The following is a 20,381-nucleotide window of genomic DNA, read 5'->3' as shown; positions in this document are numbered from 1 at the left end:
CCCCAGAGTGACTGTGTGTGTGCTCATTGCACACGTGTGCCCTCAACACTTGTACCAGGATAACTGGAATACATGCACAGCCTCCTCACCCTTCCTGTCTTTTCTCTTGGTGCCTCTGGCACTCGGCCCCAGACAAGGGAGTTCGCTACTGTTCTCCTCCACCTGAGCTGGGATGTCCCTGAATGAAACATTCAGCAGGTAGTTTTCCTGCTCTGGAGTTTCTTCTCATCCCACCTCTTTATTTTGACTGCTGAATCACAACTGCACTGCAGCACCCCAGGGTGAATTCTGTTTTCCTGAGGTTGAATTGAGGCTTTGGTCAGTTTTGTTCTTGGAGAAATTTCCACTGGTCTAAGGTGACTCCTTTGGTTGGTGTTACTTCCAAATTCTCCTGTGACTTAGGAACTTGGATGTAGGCGTCTCCTTCAGGGCTTCCTACATCTGCTCCCATGGCTGTGTCATCAGCCCCAGGGCTGTTGGTTCCCTACCTATTGCCAAACTCCCACTCTTTCTTTCCAGTTCGCTCTTCTGAGTGTTAAAGAGGACATAGGCAGTTTGGCTCAGGAAAGAAGTCATGTCACAGGTGGCTACCTTAGATCATCCATCATCCCACTCTTTTTTTTCCCAGTTTTTACATATCAGAAATAATGTCCATTGAGACAACTCAAAGCGGCATAGACCAGCACAGCTTAGAGTAAATAGACAAGTGGTCCTGCGTTCTGCTGAGACAGGAAGATTTGCACGTCAAGACACTCGGGATATGGTTACTCAGCAATTTGGTCACCTGTGAACTGTTTCAATACAAGGATGAGGACCTTAGAGGGAGTGTGCAAAGTAAACATCTTGGCAGTAGGCGCCTTCTTTAGACAAACACTACAATGACAGGAGTTTTCGCGGTCCAGCTCTTTGGGCTTCATCGACTATCCTAAAGCTTGGCTCTCACTCTGAGCTACCTTGATATCCAGCTTAATGTCCAGGTAAGTGTCAAAGGTGTTTAAAATGCCCTTGCAATGGAGACACTTGATTTAAGGTCTCCAGCACCCTCCAAATATTGGTCGTGTTAGGGTGGTGCCCTTGAAGTGACACTGTAACTACTTGTCCCCTTGCAAACGTACCTTCTGCATGGCATTGACAGTGAACATCAGAAATTCATGGGCATCTTCCTGCTTGTGTGTATGGAAGCCAGCAACTCACGGGTGTGATGGCTTGATAACATCACAACGGTGATGGCTTGCCTAGTACATAGAATGCAGAATCCTTAACGGCAACAAATCTGAGAGTACCCCTGAGTCGGTGTAGGGTTGGCAAGGGATGGCGTATATGTCAGATTTTGCAGCGCTGCATTCATGTAGCAGGCGGTCCCCATATTCCAGAGTCCCATAAAGTCTCTTTTAAGTCAGACAAGTTTCTCTGAAGGAGTGAGCACTGTTGCCACAGAAGCAAAACCATCATGCAGGTTATGGTGTCTGTGGTGATTGTGATGGTTTTTCTGCTAGAGTGAGACCCCAGTGGACTTCAACACCAGCTGTGGGTGCCTGAGCAGGTTTGCGTTTTGGAAAGATAATGAACTGAGTCTCACCTCCCCAGTGGAGAAAAGGAGCTTCAGTGTCTCAAACTGGCTGTACCATTTTACATTCCCAGCAAGAGTGAGTGAGAGCACCTGTTGCTCCATATCCTTGTTTACATTTGGCGTTGTCAGCGTTCTGTGTTTTAGCCATGCTAACAGGTCTTTTAATTTGCAGTTCCCTTATAACATGTTGGGTCTTTGCCATCTGTATGTCTTTGGTCAGGTGTCTGCTCAGATAGTTTGTGCATTTTTAATTGGGTTGAACTTTTAAAATATCTTTTAAGATTTATTATTATTATTTATTTATTTTTGGCTGTGTCGGGTCTTAGTTGCAGCACGCAGGATCTTTGTTGAGGCGTGCAGGATCTTTTGTTGCGGCACGCGGGCTCTTCGTTGTGGTGCGTGGGCTTCTCTCTAGTTGTGGCATGCGGGTTTTCTCTTCTCTAGTTGTGGCGTGCAAGCTCCAGTGCGTGTGGGCTCTGTAGTTTACAGCACACAGGCTCGCTAGTTGAGACGCGCAGGCTCAGTAGTTGTGGCCCGAGGGGCTTAGTTGTGGCATGTGGGATCTTAGTTCCCTGACCAGGGATCGAACCTGAGTCCCCTGCATTGTAAGGCGGATTCTGTACCATTGGACCACCAGGGAAGTCCCTTAAATTTTAATGAAGTCCAATTTATCAATTTTTTTCTGACATGGATCATGCCTTTGGCACTGTACCTAAAATGTCATCTCCAAATCCAGAGTCATCTAGACTTTCTCTTATGTTGTCTTCTAGGAGTTTTATAGTTTTATATTTTACATTTAAGTCTATGATACACTTTCAGTTGATTTTTATGAAGGGTGTAATATCTGCATCTAAATTCATTATTTTGCTTGTGGCTGTCCAGTTTTTCCAACACCATTTGTTCAAAAGACTGTTGTTTCCTCATTGAATTGCCTGTGTGCCTTTGTCAGAGATCAGTCCAGTATATTTGTATGACTCTCTGTGCTTTCTATTCTGTTCTATTAAACTATTTGTCTATTCTTTTGTTAATACCACAGTGTCTTGATCACTGTAGCTTTATGGTAACTTTAAGTATTAAAGTTGGGTGGTGTCATTGTTCCAACTTTGTTTTTCTCCTTCAATGTTAGGTTAGTTTTTGGTCTTTTGTCTTTTCATATAAACTTTAAAATCAATTTGTTGATACCCCCAAAATAATTTGCTGGGATTTTGACTGGCATTCTATTGAATGTGCAGGTCAAAATCAGGAAGATCTGACATCTTGACAGAATTGTGTCTTCCTAACCATGTACATGGACTAGCTTTACTTTTATTTACATATTTATTGATTTCACTGAGTTTTGTACTTTTCTTCATATAAGTCTTATATATCTTTTATTAGATTTATGCCTAAGGATTTCATTTTTGGGGTGCGAATATAAATAATTTATTTCAAATTCCAGTTGTTCATTGCTAACATGTAAGAAAGTGGATAGCAGGGAAGCCTGTATTCTGTTGTAAGGTACTTGCAAGTGGCATGGTGTCACTTTAAAGTAGACTTAGATTAGTTGTAAATGCATATTGCAAACTCAAGGACAGTGACTAAAACATTTTCTAGAAGTATGATTGATTAATTGATACAGTAAGAACAAAGAATGGCATTATATAAATTATATAAAATGCTCAGTTAAAACCAGGTAAGGGAGAAAAAATTGGAAGACAAAAAAAAATAATAAAGGACAAGGGCAATGAATAGAAAACAGTTACAAATATGATAGATACCAATCCAGTAGTAACAGTAACCACTTTAAGCATCAGACATTTAAATACATCAATTAAAAGAAAGACTCAGAATTCCCTGGCAGTCCAATGGTTAGGACTGTGCGCTCTCACTGCCGAGGGCCTGGTGCAGTCCCTGGTCAGGGAGCTAAGATGCCACAAGCCTGTGGGGCACAGCCAAAAAAAAGACTGTCAGAGGGGATTTAAAAAAAAAAAAAAAAGACTCAACTATACTTTATGTAAAAGAAACCCACATTAAATACAAAGATATGGATATATTAGAAGTAAAAGGATGGAGAAAGATACATTTGTTAAAAATAAGCAAAGAAAGCTGGACTATAGCTATGCAGAGTATAGTTAACACTCATATTCTACATATTTCCCTTAACACAGAAATTTATTTTCTAACTGACCCCAGTCATCTTAATTATATTTAGAGCTACGTAAAAAAACTAGAAAGTGACCAACATAATAGCTTTTCAGCTGCAACTTTTAACCTATATATTTATATATTACATTTTAAAATGTAATGTAATAATCTTCACAAAATTCTGCACTCAACATTCCCAAATTGTTCCATGTTCCTACATTTTATTTTATTTTATTTTATTTTCAATAATAAGTCATTAGGCAGAAGTTTGAATTTATGGATGAATTGTGTTGTAAAACATTTATGTTAGAGGTTTCTCCAACTCTGAGACTTCTAACATGAATTTCCGCTGAAGGCTTTTTCACTTTGATTTTAGGATTGGTATCTCCTCAGTATGGGAACTTTAATATTACCTAAGGGGTTGGAAATCACTGAAGGCTTTCCTTTAATTCATTACACTGAGTGTTTTATACAGTGTGCAGTCTCACATATTCTATAAGTAAAGGGCTTTTTACATTTCTTTCATTTAGTAACTTCTCCAGCATGAGTTATGTGTTATTTCACTTCCAACTTGCTTCTCCAGTAAAGACTAGTCTAATTTCTAAAGATTTTCCTGTTTTTATAGTTCTTCCTACCCTGAATTTTCTTGTGCACACTAACGCTGAAGCTTAGATGAAGTCCCTGCTGCAGTGGGAACAGAGAGAGGCTTCCTTCCAAATGGAGGTCACTCGTGTTGTTTAAGGATAACTTACGGGGGCTTCCCTGGTGGCGCAGTGGTTAAGAATCTGCCTGCCAATGCAGGGGACACGGATTCGAGCCCTGGTCCAGGAAGATCCCACATACCGCAGAGCAACTAAGCCCATGCGCTACAACTACTGAGCCCGTGTGCCACAACTACTGCAGCCCACGTGCCTAGAGCCCGTGCTCCACAACAAGAGAAGCCACCGCAGTGAGAAGCCCGCGCACCACAACAAAAGAGTAGCCCCCGCTCGCCTCAACTAGAGAAAGCCCGCGCAGAGCAACGAAGACCCAACGCAGCCAAAAATAAATAAATAAGTAAAATAAAATTAAAAAAAAAGATAACTTACGGGTTACAGAGACGTAGATTTTCACCCCGTGTGCGCTCTCTGGTGTGTTAGGTTAGAGCTGTGGTGAAGACTCTTCCACACTCGTCACATCTATAATTCGAGCACTCATGTCATCCAGAGTGAGAGCTTTGACAGAGGCGACCCCGCACAGATGGCATCCATATGATCTTCCTCCAGGGTGAGTTCTCTCACGTCATCCAAGGACAGAAAGTTGGAGACAGTGACCTTCATAGACCTCCCAGGAGAAATCCCTTCCCACTGACTTCATACGAGGAAGAGCAACAAATTCCCTGGATAATGGTTAGTTTACCTCCTGGATGTTGATGAAACCATGGCTGAGGATGCCTCCCTTTTGGCAGATCGTTCTAGGAAGGTGGGAACCAAATTCGCAACAAACTCATTCATCTGTGTCATCGTCTCCATTGAAGTGTCATTCCTTTCCTTGGTTAATTAGTGCCCACCTTTTTTTCTTCCTTCATCTTAATTACAATTCAGTCTGCTTTATTCTGTTTTTTGGGGTGACTACCCAAGTCCCTTATGGTAGGTAGGTCAAGAGGCAGAGAGAGAGAGAGAGCGCTCTCCCCCCACCCCCAGGCAGACTAAAGACCAAGGATCTGGTGCAGGATGTCCCTTCTTCACTGCCTTGACTGGGGTCAACACATATCAAGGTTAAGGCAGTGGACTTGGCCCTCCTGCCCAGGCTCACAGGTCTGCTCCCTCCCCCAGCCCCTGAGGCCTGTGACTACAGCATCCTCGAAGCTTTAAACAGCTTCTCGGTGCTCATGGGGACTCAGGGAAAACAGGATCTGCAGACCAGGAAGCGGGTCCTCACCCGACCCCAGGTCCCCGGCACCTTGACCTTGGACTCCAGCCTCCAACCTTGAGGAACAGACGTCTGGTTTCACGCCCATCTGCAGTACTTCAGCAGCCGAAGGGACTCAGAAGTTGAGCATCTACTCTGCCCCGTGGCTGAGGAGCTTCACAGATACAAATGAAGTGCAAAACCCTGTCTTAGAAAACCTTTGACCCTGGTGGGAACAATACCAGCCAGTAAGTACTGGAGGCTGAATTTAGAGGGTAGTTGAGACTCTTCCACTTTTTAGAAAGGGGACACCAGACTCCGGCAGGCCACCACTGTCCCGAAATGACAGAGGCTCCTGGGCCTGGAAATCGGCCTGTCTGCACCAAGAGGTGCAGTCGGTGTGAAATTCACACTGGAACCCAGACGTGCTGGGGGGGAGAAAAGTGTAAAATACCTCACTAGTAATGTTTAGATTGAGTACATGGTTAAAGAATCGTATTTTGGATCTATTGGGTTAAATAAAATGTTATGAAAATTAATTTCTTTTACTTTTTCTTGTAGCTACCAGCACACTTAACATTACACGTGATCCTGTTGGACAGCGTGGGTCCAGAGCCGAGTCAGTTCCTGCTTTGGGAGCAGAGAGTCCTCCATGTGGGGTGTCCTGCCCGTGGGACCTTGGGCAGCATCTCCAGCGTTATCCACCAGATGGCAGTAGCTCCTCTCCAACACAACTTTGCCAAAGTCCCCAAGGGCTTGGAGTAACCCCATCTGTCCATGCTGCAGGTAAGCTTGCTGCCGCCTCTTCCTGCTCCGACGGGCGCGGACCATCCTTGCTCCTGAGGACAGACCGGCCTGTGTGTCTTGTTTGCGGGGCAGGGTGTGGGGCGGAGCCCCGTGTGGTGGGAAGGGAGCTTGAGGGGGTGGGTGCCGTCGCTCCTGCTGTGTGTCCGTATGTGACTGGGCACCACAGTCCTTCCTGCAGATGATGGGGGCAGGCCGTGAGGCAGGGTCCCAGCACCCCACCTCTCACACGAGTGCCGTGCCTGATGCCGTCCCAGGAGGGAGGAGGGCCTTTCCTCCACAGCAGAGATCAGTGTATAATGCACAAATAAGGCAGAGGGTGGAAGCGCCAATGTGAGCAGCTGCTGCCCAGCCAGGCTGGGTGTACCCTCACCTCCTTGTCGGAGGGAGGAAGCCAACATCGTCCTGCACCTCTGTGCGGGAACTGAGTATGTCTTCCCAAAGGCCCTGAGTGACAGAGGCAGGATCAAACCCAGACCCTCTTTCACCCAAGCCCATGTTCCTTCCACAACCCTGAAATCCTTTTACTCTGCCCCACGGAGCCCAGGGACTGGATCCTGAAGATGCGGTGGGGGTCCCTCGATCAGACACGTCCCCTTGGGCTGTGCCTGGCGTTCCCCAGAGCATGTGTCCAGTGGTTCGTCCTTACACTCCCTCCCCATGGCTGGGCCTGTGACCAGGGGCTGAGGGCAGGGCCCTGCTGGGCAGAGAAGAGGGGGCATGGGGCAGCCGTGGGAGCCCCCAGCTCCTCCCAGGTCCAGTTAGGTGCATGACCCCGAAGCCCCCCTTGGACTGGTGTAATCCAAACAAGCGAGACAGGTTCTCAGAAAGGATTAGAGGGTTTAGATGTACTCAGTCCTTGGAGGACGTGGACGTTTGTGTTCAGTTCCCTTGCAGAGCCTGGTGCTTCCTATCTGTTAGCCGGGGTCCCAGGGACAAGGCCACCTGGTTACTAAGGACTGAATTCACTTTTCACGCCGGCTCGAGGTTCCCCAATATGCAAGTAGTTCACAGCCTGCAGACACGACCAGAGGACGGCTTTGAAGAGACACTGTCGGCCCAGACGGGGACATCAGGCCAGCAAAGGAGGCCAGTGTGCTGCTTGTTTGCACGGCAGATTACATTTTCAAATAACATAGCATAACAGATTAAAGCTGAAAAAAATCATTTTTTCCAGGCCACTGAGCACTTTATAGGATTATTCAGTCCAAAGGGGCTCCTGACTGTCATCCTCTCAAGGTCAGGAGAACAAAGTTTCTGCCAGTGGCCTCGGTCCCAATCTGAGCTGAGACGCAGCTGGCCATGCCAGGGAGCTGGTCCATAGCTGCCTCTTCCTAGAGAGACAGTCAGCTCTTGTCAAAGCAAATAGCAGACACCTGAACCAGTGAGCACTTTTTTTTAAATTAACTTGGAGCAACTGGAAGGGGTAACTGAAGGCCCCTTTGGGGGTTTGGTGTTTCTGTAGGAGGAGAGCTTGATTCCTGCAGCTGCTGAGCCTGGTCCACAAACGGAAACCCATCAACGACAAACACGTTCCCGAGTGAGGCTCCCTTGGGCTCCAGCGTCCAAGGATCTAGGAGAGACAGGAGTCGGGACCGCTCATGATTCCTGAGGGGGCAGCAGGGTCGGGGGGGGGGAGACAGGAATGAAATGACCCCCGGGAACCTGGGCATCTGCTCCTCAGAGCCATGGGGCCTCATCTCTGGTCTGACTTCGTCCCCCACGGCCCACCCTGCCCCTTCCAGACAGAGGACCCAGTGCTCAGGGAAGGTGCCTGGCCCCAGGTGCACCTCCAACGGCAGCATCTGCAGGAAGTCCCTGCAAGGGAGCTGACCTTGGCTTAGGGAGGATCTGCACCCTTTTCCTTCCAAGAAAATGGAAAAACGCATTGGGAGGGGGACTGACAAAACTTGCTCTGGGGAGACAGCAGGGGCAGAAATTCCTTCACTGAGCACTCACTCCGGGCCCAGCACTGCGGCAGGACCCAGAGGAGGAGGGTGAGCAGGACCAGCAAGACGGGGCTGTTCCAGGATAGTGTGCACCAGCCGGGCAGAAAGAGGCCTCGCTAAAACACAGTCAAGAAAACACAGTGTTAGGTCTGTGATCAAATCAGTGGGATAAAGATCCCCCGGAAGCCATGTCAGTTCACCAGATCTGAATCACAGCCGCACAGACAGATGTGAAGATCGGCACACGGGATGGGGAGAGTGAGGGTCCTACGAGGGGAATGGGCCTCTCCCCTTGCAGCTCAGAGAGAAGCCCACAGAGGCTGGAGCCACAAGATTGAGGGGCTGGCTCGGGACCTGAGTTTGGAGAGAAAAGGCAGGGTTGGATTTGCAGAGCCTCACAGGCTGAGAACAAGTTTGGAGTTTTTTGAGCATGGACGTGACCACCTGATTCACCCCCAGAGGACCAGCCTGTCTTCACATGGAGGGTGTCGAGTGGCGGGCAGCTGTGGAGCCCCGTCAGGAGACCCTGGCAGACAGCACAGGTGCCCACTAACCACGGGACACGCTCCGGGACTGGAGATTTGGGAAAGAGAAAAAGGAAGTTGCAGAGAGGCGAGTGGGACCAGCTTTGTGGGAGGAGCACGGCGCCTGCCAGCCCTCCCCTCCTTGCCGGGCTCCAGGGGCTGATGTGGGCAGAGGCCTGCAGTGCACGTACCAGGAGCAGGTGGGGCTGTGAGGAGGGTGCGAGGCTCTCAGCCTTGCTCCCCGCCTGCTCCTGGTCTGCAAGACCCCCAGGGATTTAGCCCTCCCTTGGGGTAAACGTGAAGCTCAGAGGGAAGAGGAAGGCCTGGGCAGAGACGTTAGGGCAGCTCTCTGGGGCACCTGCTCCCAGGGCCGCGTGACCCGTGCATCTCAACTCCAATTTGGTTACGGTACCACCTACTTCTAGGACTGCAGAGGCGAACGAGGAACAGCCATGGCCTTCGAGGGCGGCACTCACACCAGAAGCAACGGGAAGGCGGCATTTAGCAGAAGTGCACTTTCACAGCTCTTTAGCATTTAAATTTTTTTAATTTAAATAAGAATTTAAATTTTTTAGGGTGCCCAGCATGCTGGTTTGAAACACGTACACACAGTGAAACGGTTACTACAGTCAAGCTAGTTAGCACGTCCGGCTCACGTAGTGACCACTGTGTGTGGTCAGAGCACTTGAGATCTACTCCCTGAGCGAATTTCCAGGACCTGACCCAGCGTTATCACCTGCAGTCACCATGCTGGACAGTAGTCTCGGGACTGCTCACCCTGCGTCCCTGCAGCTTTGTCCCTGTGACCAGCTCCTCCTCACCTCCCCCGCCTCCCGGCCCCTGGTCACCTCCATCTACCCTCTGCTTAAAGTTTAAATCAACAAAGCTGACATCAGAGCTCCTTGCATAAGAATGGATCAGGGAGATCTCTTTTTGGTGAGAGTTTGGGTACAACTTAAAATGCTCTTAATGCTGCAAAACTGCTCAGGAGGTGCCGTAGAACAAAAACGTCTCCTGGTTCTAATTTCCACCTGCAGTGGCTCCACAAGCCCTGTAGGACCAAATCCATTCAGGTTCTCATCTAAATGAGTATGTGTGGCTTTGTGTGTGTTTGTCTTGTTTTTTTTCTTATTGTGGAAATTTGCCAGTAGAGAGAATAAGTTACACAGCTGGGCGATCTGGTTCCATCTTTGCCCTGCCTACCCCTCTCCCCCAGGGGCGTTGGGGCAATTCCAGATATGGTACTGTTGCATCCACCCTAAGGACCTCTGAAAGATGGGAGGTAATTGCGTTTCTATCATTAAGCAAAAAGTTGACAATAATTGCTTAGCAAAACAAAACACCCTGCGTGGTATCTGTTAATCTGTGGCCTCCTTTAGCCGGGAGGATGCAGGGCTGTGGAAGGGTGAGTGTTCTGGGGCCGGCTGGAGGCCTCTGGGCACCACGCGGATCCCATCACGGGAACCCGGGTGCCTGGCTGTCTCTCTCGGTGATGTTAGCAGCCTTTGAAAATGGTTGCCTAGATTTACTCAGGTATTCTGAGTTGTGAAACAATGACATTTTAATTCCAAGCTTCTATTTTAAAAAAACAAAAAACGCTTTCCCTCATCAACTACTTGTACCTTGAGGTTCAATTTAGATTTTGCGCTTTTTGTTTTAATGTCTTTGTTAACTCGTGGATTTAAACATTAGATGTGTTTCAATGCGGTAATTCTCACATCTTCAGTGAATCCTTTTGACGTGGACCTGGAGACCTTTGGTGGCTTTCTTGTTTTCTGGTGGACACGATGTTTTAGATGGTGCATTTCCCGACTCAGACATGAAATCTTCCATTTCTCCCAGAAGCCACGGATGGTTTTAGTGAGAAATCTACTCACTGGGGGTGACTATTGATCGGGTTTGGTCACTGTTTTCAGTCCTTTTCTGTACAAAGCTAGTCATTTCATATCCATAATTCCCATTTGAATTTAGGAATACAGTGTTTTTACTTAACCTCATCCATTGTGTGACCGTCTCCTTTCACTCACACATTTTTTTTGATTCTCAGTGACATCAAAGTAATGAATGACTCAATCTGACCTCAACGTAAAAATGTTAGTCTCAGAATAACAATGCCCATGCCCGCTCCCGCTTTTAACTTAGTGGTTTTCTTCTGTTATTGTTATAGTTATTGCTATTATGGGTGTGTTTCAATATGCAGGAAGGCCTGTATTTTCCTGGCACGCCTTTATTGTTGGCAGGGAATTGACAATGCTTGTGTAGATTTTCCTGTGATTGTTCATGCTGCTTATTTTTAAAAATAAAACAAAACAAAGACTTTTCCTGAATCTCCAGGAGATAGCAATGGGCTGGCATAGCTTTTTAACTTCGAAGCCCTGGTGCTTCCTCTTTTGTTGTTTTCACAAAGCGATGAGCAGTTTAGCCTGGGCGGTTCAGAAATCAACCCGCTTGTCTCCCCTCCCCGACCACCTGCGAGGTGTCGTCTCCTCTGCCCCTACCATGCGTCCTGCTCAATGTGGTCAGACTCAGTTCTCAGGAGTTCCTCCTGAGGGAAGGAATCTGGGTGCTGGGGGAGCTCTGTTAGTTTTGAGTTTATAGGGTTCAGACTGTTCCAGAACTGTGGGATCCTTGGGTATTGAGTGGGCATTGGGTTCTTAGTTTTGCTTTCAAATCTAGTGTGTCTATTTCTGGGAGAATTTGGGGAAAATACAAAAACACTAAATTGCCACCATCTTCCCAGACTCCTCCTTAAATGGGCTTTCAACTTTCTAATGAGACTTAGGACAGGGTCAATTGTAGAAAATAATACAATACATCACTGTTATTGTGGACAGTATAATCATTCACTAAAATTCAAAGTCAGTGTGCTTCCTGGTACCCAGGATTCTCTAGAAGGCTGTCTCCAACGGTTCTGGTCTGTACTCTTCTCTTGAGGTTACGAAATAATTTTGCTGGCCACCAAGCAAATCTGGCCGTTATTCCCCTACCCTCTCACAGAGTAGTATATGCAGTTCTGATCACCACACACCATGAAGTCAGTAAGAAAACTGGAGAGTGAAAACAAGGAAATGGTGATGAATTAGGTTCCCGCTGCTGCTGTAGAACATTTCCAAAAATTCACTGGCTTAAAACAGCACATATTTATGATCTTACAGTTGTAGAGACAGAAGCCTGAAGTGAATGCACAGGCAGTTCCTTCTGGCGGCTCCTGGGGGAACCTCTTCCCTGTCTTCTTCCAGCTCCTCGAGGCTCCTGCCCCCTCCTCCACCTTCAAGGCCTCCGGGCAGCTTCTTCTCACATCTTCTTCCTCTGACTCTGACCCTCCTGCCTTCTCCTCAGCCACCAGCAGGGAGTTTATGGGTGAAATTCAGACCTGAAGAAAGGGCCTGGGCAGAGGAAGGAGGTGTGGAGCTTCTGGCCACGGCGGGGGCTCTGGTGCAGGAGGAGGGTGGGGAAAAGGAGCCCAGGGGTCAGCACATGCCAGCTGCCCCCGAGCCCGCACCCCTGCGTTGGCCACTCGAACTCCTCCAGTGAGTTCTGAGTCTAGGGCCCAGGACCCGAGTGTGACATTATTTGGAAGATCCATCACTGAGAGGCAGAGAATGAAACCACTGTTTCCATCGAAGCGCTGGCAGCTGAGATGGGTTCACACTCAGGTGGGGGCAGACTTAGCCAGCGGGGGGACGGGGGGCGCGGCAGAAGAGGCTGGGTGCCTGGTCCTGGTGGGACCGTGGCGTGCTGGGGCCGCTCTGCGAGGGGTGAGCGTCCCTCTGAGCCCCTCCCATGGGGTGAGTGTGCAGGAGAGGGCTCTGGGTGGCAAGCTCCTGCTCGGCACGTGGGGCCAGCAGCTCCCAGCACCTGGTTCCTGAGGTCCTCCTGCTGAGGGGTGGTCTGAGCGCCATGGCCCTCAGAATGGAAGTTGCCCCTGGGGTCATTTCTGGGCAATCCTGCTTGTTACGTTTCAACCACACTGTCTTCCACTTGTCGAAAAGTTTTACAGAAAATGTTGGTCTGGGGCTTCCCTGGTGGCACAGTGGTTAAGAATCCACCTGCCAGTGCAGGGGACACGGGTTCAAGCCCTGGTCCAAGAAGATTCCACACGCAGGCTCAGTAGTTGTGGTGCACAGGCTTAGTTGCTCCGCTCTAGCCGCGGAGCAACTAAGCCTGTGCACCACAACTACTGAGCCTGCACTCTAGAGCCCGCGAGCCACAACTACTGAGCCCACGTGCCGCAATTACTGAAGCCCGTGCACCTAGAGCCCGTGCTCCGCAACAAGAGAAGCCACCGCAATGAGAAGCCCACACACCACAACAAAGAGTGGGCCCCGCTCGCCGCAGCTAGAGAAAGCCCGCACGCAGCAACGAAGACCCAATGCAGCCAAAATAAATAAATTAATTAATTAAAAAAAAAGAAAATGTTGGTCTATCGGGTAAATCCACCCCACGGCCCCAGACCATCCACGCAATGATGCATTAACTTTAACTTTCCAGAATCTCCCGCTCGTAGAGATTCACAGGTAGCCCTTGGCTGGTTTGTTGTTCTACAAGAGACATGACCCAGCTCCCTGGCGGTGGACAGTGGCCAAGGGAACAGAAGAACCAGCCTGTGGGCTGCCCTTAGCAGGAAGCCGCCAGCTTCTGGGCTGGGCTGATTAGAAATTGGGTCTTATGTTGGGTTTGACCCCAAGAATTGAACCCACGGAGGCAACTCTGCAGACTGTTTTCCACTGTGAATTCTGGAGATGAGCTGGAGATTATTGGGCAAAGAAAATTGGAAAATTCCTGATACTCTGCCCCATTCAGAAGGGCAGAGTTTAGACGCCCCTAGAAACAGAGCGGCTTGGAAAGATTGTCCCTTGAACAAAGCGCTTCCTTCCAGGACTGCAGGATTTTTTCCTCAACTGCCCTTTTTGCATCACCTCAGAGATTGTTGGGACTTGACATTCTAATATCCCACTGTCTGGATGGACCAAGTTTATTTATCCACTCACCTGCTGAAGGACATTCTCAGTTGCTTCCAGGTTTTGGCAGTTATGGATAAAGCTGCTGTAGACATTTGTGTGGACATAAATTTTCAATCCCTTTGAGTAAATACCAAGGAGCATGATTGCCGGATCACATGGTAAGGGTATGTTTAGTTTTATAAGTAATCACCAGACTGTCTTCCAAGGTGCCTGTACCCTTTTGCGTTCCCACCAGCAGTGATGAGAGTTCCTGTTGCTCCACATCCTTGTCAGCATTTGGTGTTAGTGCTCTGGATTTTGGCCATTCTAATATGTGTGTGTTGGGATCTCATTGTTTTAATTTTTATTTCCCTAATGACATACGACGAGGAGCATCTTTTCATATGCTTATCTGCCATCTTGATGAATTTTAATATAATTTCTAAAATTCATAGAGGGAAAAAAAGGTGATTTTGGTTAAAGTTTTCTGGCAAATGGAAGAAGTAACACATATGTGTTCATATGGCAGGTGGTTTTACCTCTGAAACATTGATATAAAAACTCCACAAACATCTGCAGAAGGAGTTTCCATAAGGAGACACAACACGTTAAGCTTCAAGTATTCTGACCTTGGCTAACAGTGAGAGGCTCCTTTAGTGTAAAGAAATAGAGTGCAGTTGTTTTAACCTCATGCAGAAGGAGGCTTTCTGTAAAGTCTGTCCACGACGGACCTGGAGTATTGAATAAAATGTTCTCTTTCTTTAACCGATCATCTCTTGACAAGTAGAAATATATATAGATATAGATATTTAAATTATAAATATCTATATCTATATCTATCTATCTATATCTATATCTATATCTATATATATAAAGCACAGACACCACTGCTCCAGATTTGTTCAAACTGGTTCAATGCTGCATTTCAATTCTTGTGTCAAATGCTTGTTTAGAAGGATTTTTGGTGACATGTGTAATGTATGGTCTAATGATCCAGGCTGATTGAATGTTGAGTCAGTAAGAATTTCTCATTTCTTGTTATATGATGTTCACTTTTTTGAAAGCAGATTTTTTTTTATAGAGAAAGAAGGTAAATGTCACACATTTCAGTTTAAAATGTGAAATGAAGTATATTTTCTTGCTAATGGACACAAAAACGTGGGTTTTTTTCTTTTTCCCAATCAACAGATTTTATAGAGCAGACCCATTGTTTCTGTTGAATCCCCACTAAGCCTGTGGACTGGACACACGGTGAGTCCTAGGACCTCATCACCCGTTTGCCTTCACAACCTCTGCCGCGTCCCCTGCAGCCCAGGCTCTGTGGCCCATTGCTGGGTGCCCTCCGTTTATTAGTCTCAACTTACTTTGCACGATTTCTCTTCCAACTTCTCTGATGCTATAAAACTCCTCTCTTTTAAATTCCATCGACACGTTTTGTCTATTTCTGCCTCTGCGCATCTGTTTTTGCTGCTCCAACATGAATGCCAACCTCTTTCTCTCCAACAATTAAAATAGGGCCTGTGCCTCAAGATCGCTACAAGGTTACCTGCCCGATGTGCGCACAGCTTCTACACTGCTTTGTCATCAGACCACTTACTAAAACTGCTTACATTATTTAACCCATCCCAGCTTCAATTTACCATAATTCACGCACAGAATGTCCTTAGCACCCACTGCTGCCTCAGATGCCTGGATGAAGGGCAAGAAGTTGGCACCAGCCGAAGCCCTGAGCTCACGGCACCTGCAGCTCCTTTGGTCAGAAGGCGGAGTCGGCTCAGACACGCGGTCCCTCAGGCCGTGAGGACTCCCAGGAGGGCAAGGGGACGAAGTAACAGGGTGGGCTTAGGGTCACCAAAACTCCAGTATCCACGGCCTTCGAGTGGACGACTGCAGTGAGCCTGGAGAAGAGCGTGCGGCCAGCTCGGAATATTCGTCCCAAGGGGAAAGGCTGATGACTGGGCAAACGGCACCAGGAGAAGGCGGGAAGGACGGAGTTAGGCCTGTTGGGCACAGCGGGGGCTCTGAGCTTGGCCACGCGGGTTACTGGAGGGTGAACGCCTGCTGCTGTGCGGGGCCGGGTGCAGGGAACGGGGCTCCAGGCTCCCAGAGGCACGTGGAGGCTCGGACCCTGGGAATTGGCCAGACTCGGGACTTGCTGACGGACTGGGCTTGCGATGTAAGGAGACCGGGTTTATAGAAAGTTCCTGAGCCTGGGGCCTGAGCCAGTGCTGGTCTCTGCCACGCTGAGCAGAGCAGGGCAGGGCAGGCAGGGGTCCTGCGCTGAACCTTTCCGTCTGAGCTGCCGGCCAGAGATCCAGGTGAGACGTCCAGGCAGAGGTTGGGTATGTGAGCCCGGAGAGCAGGGCTGAGCATCTAAATGTGAGAACCTGTCAGCATTGTGGTCATGCTTAAACTCTTGGGATAGGGTGCGACCCCCTGAGTACGTCGACAGACGAAAGGATTTCCATTATTTCCAGGAAGAGAAGAGGATCCAGCCAGGTGGCCAAGGGCACAGCAGGAAAACTGCAAGTTCCCAGAAAAATCACTTCAAAACCTGGTTTCTGAAAGGTCAGCAAAAGTGTCCAAATACTGTTGCAAGGAGCAGGCAGATGAGGACGACATCTGCCAACAGGAAGATGACAGGGGCTTTGTCAAGAGCACTTCAAGAGCTACGTATCCTAAGCCATTTTGAATTTGGCTTCAGTCCATTGCAATATACGATGTCCTGGCCATTCCCTGATGAATCTCCCTGTCAGAGAAGAACCGACTCAGTGGCAATGTAGTGATGGCAGATGCTATGCAGGGAGGAGAAGGGGGAATTCCTGCCGAGGGTCATTGTAAGCTTCCCGAAGGCTGTGGTCCTAGAACCCAGGCAGGGGCATGTCCGCACGCAGCAGTGGTCAGAGCGTTCCAGGCCAGCCACGGCTGGGAGAAGAACACCCAGTATCAGACACAGGAGAACACTCGCCGAGCCCCTGCCTGCACCCATGCCGGGCAGAGGACCCCGGGCCCCAGGGTGCTGCTCCTCTTCTGCTTTTGCCTCACAGACTGACCGGCTCTTCAACTTGGACTTGCTGGAAGGTGCAGTTTCCAGAACAGCGACCACTCCCAGGCCAGCGTTTGTCTTCTGCCGCCAGGTTACAATATTGCTGAGAGCTGGATCACACACATGCGTATGTGTCCATGTATGCATGTTTGTGTACATAGTAATACATAGCCTACATCTCTGACTCTGCCTCTCAAAAGGCAATTTCCTGTCTCATGATCTTCTCCTGGCTAGGGGCTCGGCTGCCCGCGTGGCTGCTTGGCGACCTCAACACAGGTCTGCTGGCCCCTCTGTCTGATTCTTGCCACGTTTTAATGGGATGTGACAGAGAGAAAACAGCTATTTGCTCTAATGAATTCTCCTTGGCAAATGAGAGATTACTTTAAAATCAAATCAGCCAGGGCTGATACCCCAAGTGGAAATAATTAAATTTCGTGCTAGAGAAAGATTAGAAGTCCTTACAGAGGGATGAGAAAAAAGACTTTAAAAATCCAAGTTCAAGAGTGTTTTAAAGAATATGGAAGTGAGCTTATTTGCTGCAGAGATGGTTTCTGGTTGCGTGTTTAGGGTTTGGTGCATCCCACACGGGCAAGGGCACCAGTTCCTTCCAACTAGACTGTATAGTCAGCACTGCTGAGGGGAGGGAACTGACCACAGACACAACCAAGTGGGGACAGATGTCGGTGGAAATCTGGGCTCGGGGAGTGAGAAGTAGGCACTACATCTGAAGTGCTCATGTCACCATGAAGTGTCAGCAGGAAGGGCCTCTGGCTGGGTGAGTGGAGAGATGGTGGGAGGGGAGTTAGGGAGTTGGGGGAGAGTTAGGTAGGCAGCCCGGGCTGGGACAGGGCAGGTGGGCACGTCCTCAGGGCCCACTGCCCTTTTCCTGACTCAGCATCCAGTGAAAAGGAGGTGATGAGGGCTCTGAGCACCCTTCCCCGGCTCCTTCAGATTCCTGGTTCTAGCCTCATGGGGGATGCTGTAGGCAGGAATGCATCTTCCCAGACTCTGAATCCTCTGTGGTAAACAATGCCCAGGAAATCAGCCCGAGCTGGAGGGAATCAGAGCCCAAGTCATTATAATGACAAAAGATTTCAGAAGGCTCAGAGGAGCACAGCTATTCTCCACGTGAAGGAGCCTTTCTGATTGTCATGGACGACTAACTAGCTCCGTGTTTCTCTCCAAAGCCCTGTAATCCTAGAAATCAGAACTGATTAGAAAACTAAGGCAGTTGCTAGGTAGTTTCAAAGGCTTGAGGAGGCATGTCCAATAAACCAAGGATGCAGTTTCACGGGAGAACCTAGACACGTGTGGAAGCTGTGGACCACAGGGTATTGCAGATACCACGCAGTGGGAGGATAGCCACTTCGCGTAGATCAACTTGTCAGTCAAGATGTGTGTTGACTTTTTGACCTAGAAATTTTAGTTTTTAGGAAACTAGGCTAAGAAAATAATTAGAAATACAAATATTCACATCTGAAGATGTTCATAACAGTGTTACTTATCATAGAAAAATTATTGAAGGTATCTGAGTTCAAAATGATGAACTGGTTAAATATAAATGCAATGAAATGCTATTAGTCATTAAAATTGTTCTGAAATTTTTTTATCTATGGTGAAATGTTTGTAAAGAACTTTTTTAAAAAATATTTATTTATTTATTTTTGGCTGCATTGGGTCTTAGTTGCGGTGCGCCGGCTCTCTAGTTGAGGCGCGTGGGCTTAGTTGCCCCGAGGCATGTAGGATCTTAGTTCCCCGGCCAGGGATCGAAACCACGTCCCCTGCATTGGAAGGTGGATCCTTAACCACTGGACTGCCAGGGAAGTCCTGTAAAGAATTTTTTTTTTTTAATTTTACTTATTTTTGGCTTCGTTGGGTCTTCGTTGCTGTGCGTGGGCTTTCTCTAGTTGCAGCGAGCGGGGGCTACTCTTCGTTGTGGTGTGCGGGCTTCTCATTGCAGTGGCTTCTCTTGTTGTGGAGCACGGGCTCTAGGTGTGCGGGCTTCAGTAGTTATGGCTCGCAGGCTCTAGAGCGCAGGCTCAGTAGTTGTGGCCCACAGGCCCAGTTGCTCCGCGGCACGTGGGATCTTCCCAGACCAGGGCTCGAACCCGTGTTCCCTGCATCGGCAGGCGAATCCTTAACCACTGCGCCACCAGGGAAGCCCCCTGTAAAGGACTTTTAAGTGAAAGGGGAATATGGGACTCCACATAAAATATTTTAGCTATTGCAAATGAGAGTAGTTGCTTTCTGTAGATGTACATGAATATTGCATAGAGGAAAAAATCAGAAAAGAATCCATCAAAACACCAACTATATATATTTCTAAGTTACATAGATCTTAGCATTATGGGTACAGGTTTTTTGAATTTTCCTCTTTGTACTTTGCTGTATTTTCTGAAATTTTAATGATAAAAACGTATCACTTTTTAATCAGAATTTTTTTTTTACTCAGACATGTCACTTAACCACTCAAACCCTCAACTTAACCCTCAACTTAACACAGTAATTTAACATCCTCTTCCTATTTTTTTCCTGTTCTGGTTCACGCATCTGATAAAAGAAGGTTGCATTGGATGAGCGTCAGTCCTTGCCCAACCTCGCTTCACACGACGGTGACATCGAGTCAGCAGTCCCATGTCCTTGAAACGTGCAGTTCTGTGTTTTCACTCTGAAGCTCCGATCCTGCTCTGGACACCCTGTGCGGGAGCAGCTCCCACGCAAAGGGGCCGTCTCCCCCCACCCGTGCTCTGGGAGGGGTTTAAAGACAGCACCACGACCCTGGGCTCTCACACGACGTGGCCTGCCAGTCCCAGGTTCAGCCTAAAAGCAGCAGGGCCCCGTCCCTCCCCCCGCTTGGCAAGCCTTCTTGTCTGTCGTTGCATGTGGTCTCCTAAAACTGGACGGACGGGCAGTGTTTTAGAAGGTTTTATCTCCATGGCTTATCACTACTTTCTTATTTTATTTTTAGGTAAAAGTTGTATATATTTGAGGTGTACATGATTTGAGACATGCATACATAGTGAAATTACTACAGTTAAGCTAATTAACATATAATTTCCTCACATAGTTACCATAGATCCCAGAACTTACTCTCCTTCTAACTGGAAGTTTGTGCCCTTTGACCAACGTCTCCCCATCACCCCACCCCCAGCCCCTGGCAACCGCCATGCTACTCTCTGCTTCCATGAGCTTGACTTTTTTAGATGCCTCATATAAGTGACATCATGCAGTAATTTTCTTTCTGTGTCTTGCTTATTTCACTAAGCGTAATGCCCTCAAGGTCCATCCATGTTGTTGCAAATAGCAGAATCCCCTTCTTTTTTTAAGGCTGAATAATATTCCATGGTGTATATATCACATTCTCTTAATCCATTCATCCATCAGCAGACACTTAGGTTGTTCCCCTGTCTTGGCTATTGTGAATAATGCTGCAATGAACATGGATAGGTATGTGGATATCTCTTCGATGTAGGGATTTTATTTCCTTTGGATAAATATCCAGGAGTGGAATTGCTGGATTGTATGGTAGTT

At 47.9% G+C, this 20,381-nt stretch overlaps 1 long non-coding RNA gene and 1 pseudogene across 1 annotated transcript in view; one reads left to right on the top strand and one right to left on the bottom strand.

Moving 5' to 3' along the window:
- Window positions 1-435: 435 nt before the first annotated feature.
- Window positions 436-1,381, bottom strand: LOC133081262 (ubiquitin carboxyl-terminal hydrolase 17-like protein 6; annotated as a pseudogene).
- Window positions 1,382-6,150: 4,769 nt separating this feature from the next.
- LOC133081356 (uncharacterized) overlaps window positions 6,151-20,381 on the top strand; it is a 47,279-nt gene continuing 33,048 nt past the window's right edge. The window contains exon 1 of the long non-coding RNA XR_009698788.1: window positions 6,151-6,370. This is a non-coding gene — a long non-coding RNA (uncharacterized LOC133081356). The remainder of the gene's footprint in view (window positions 6,371-20,381) is intronic.

The sequence above is a fragment of the Eubalaena glacialis genome, chromosome 20 (assembly GCF_028564815.1).
Source record: "Eubalaena glacialis isolate mEubGla1 chromosome 20, mEubGla1.1.hap2.+ XY, whole genome shotgun sequence".
NCBI lineage: Eukaryota > Metazoa > Chordata > Mammalia > Artiodactyla > Balaenidae > Eubalaena > Eubalaena glacialis.
The sequence above is the reverse complement of the archived record's forward strand: the minus strand, read 5'-3'. Positions and strand labels throughout refer to the sequence as shown.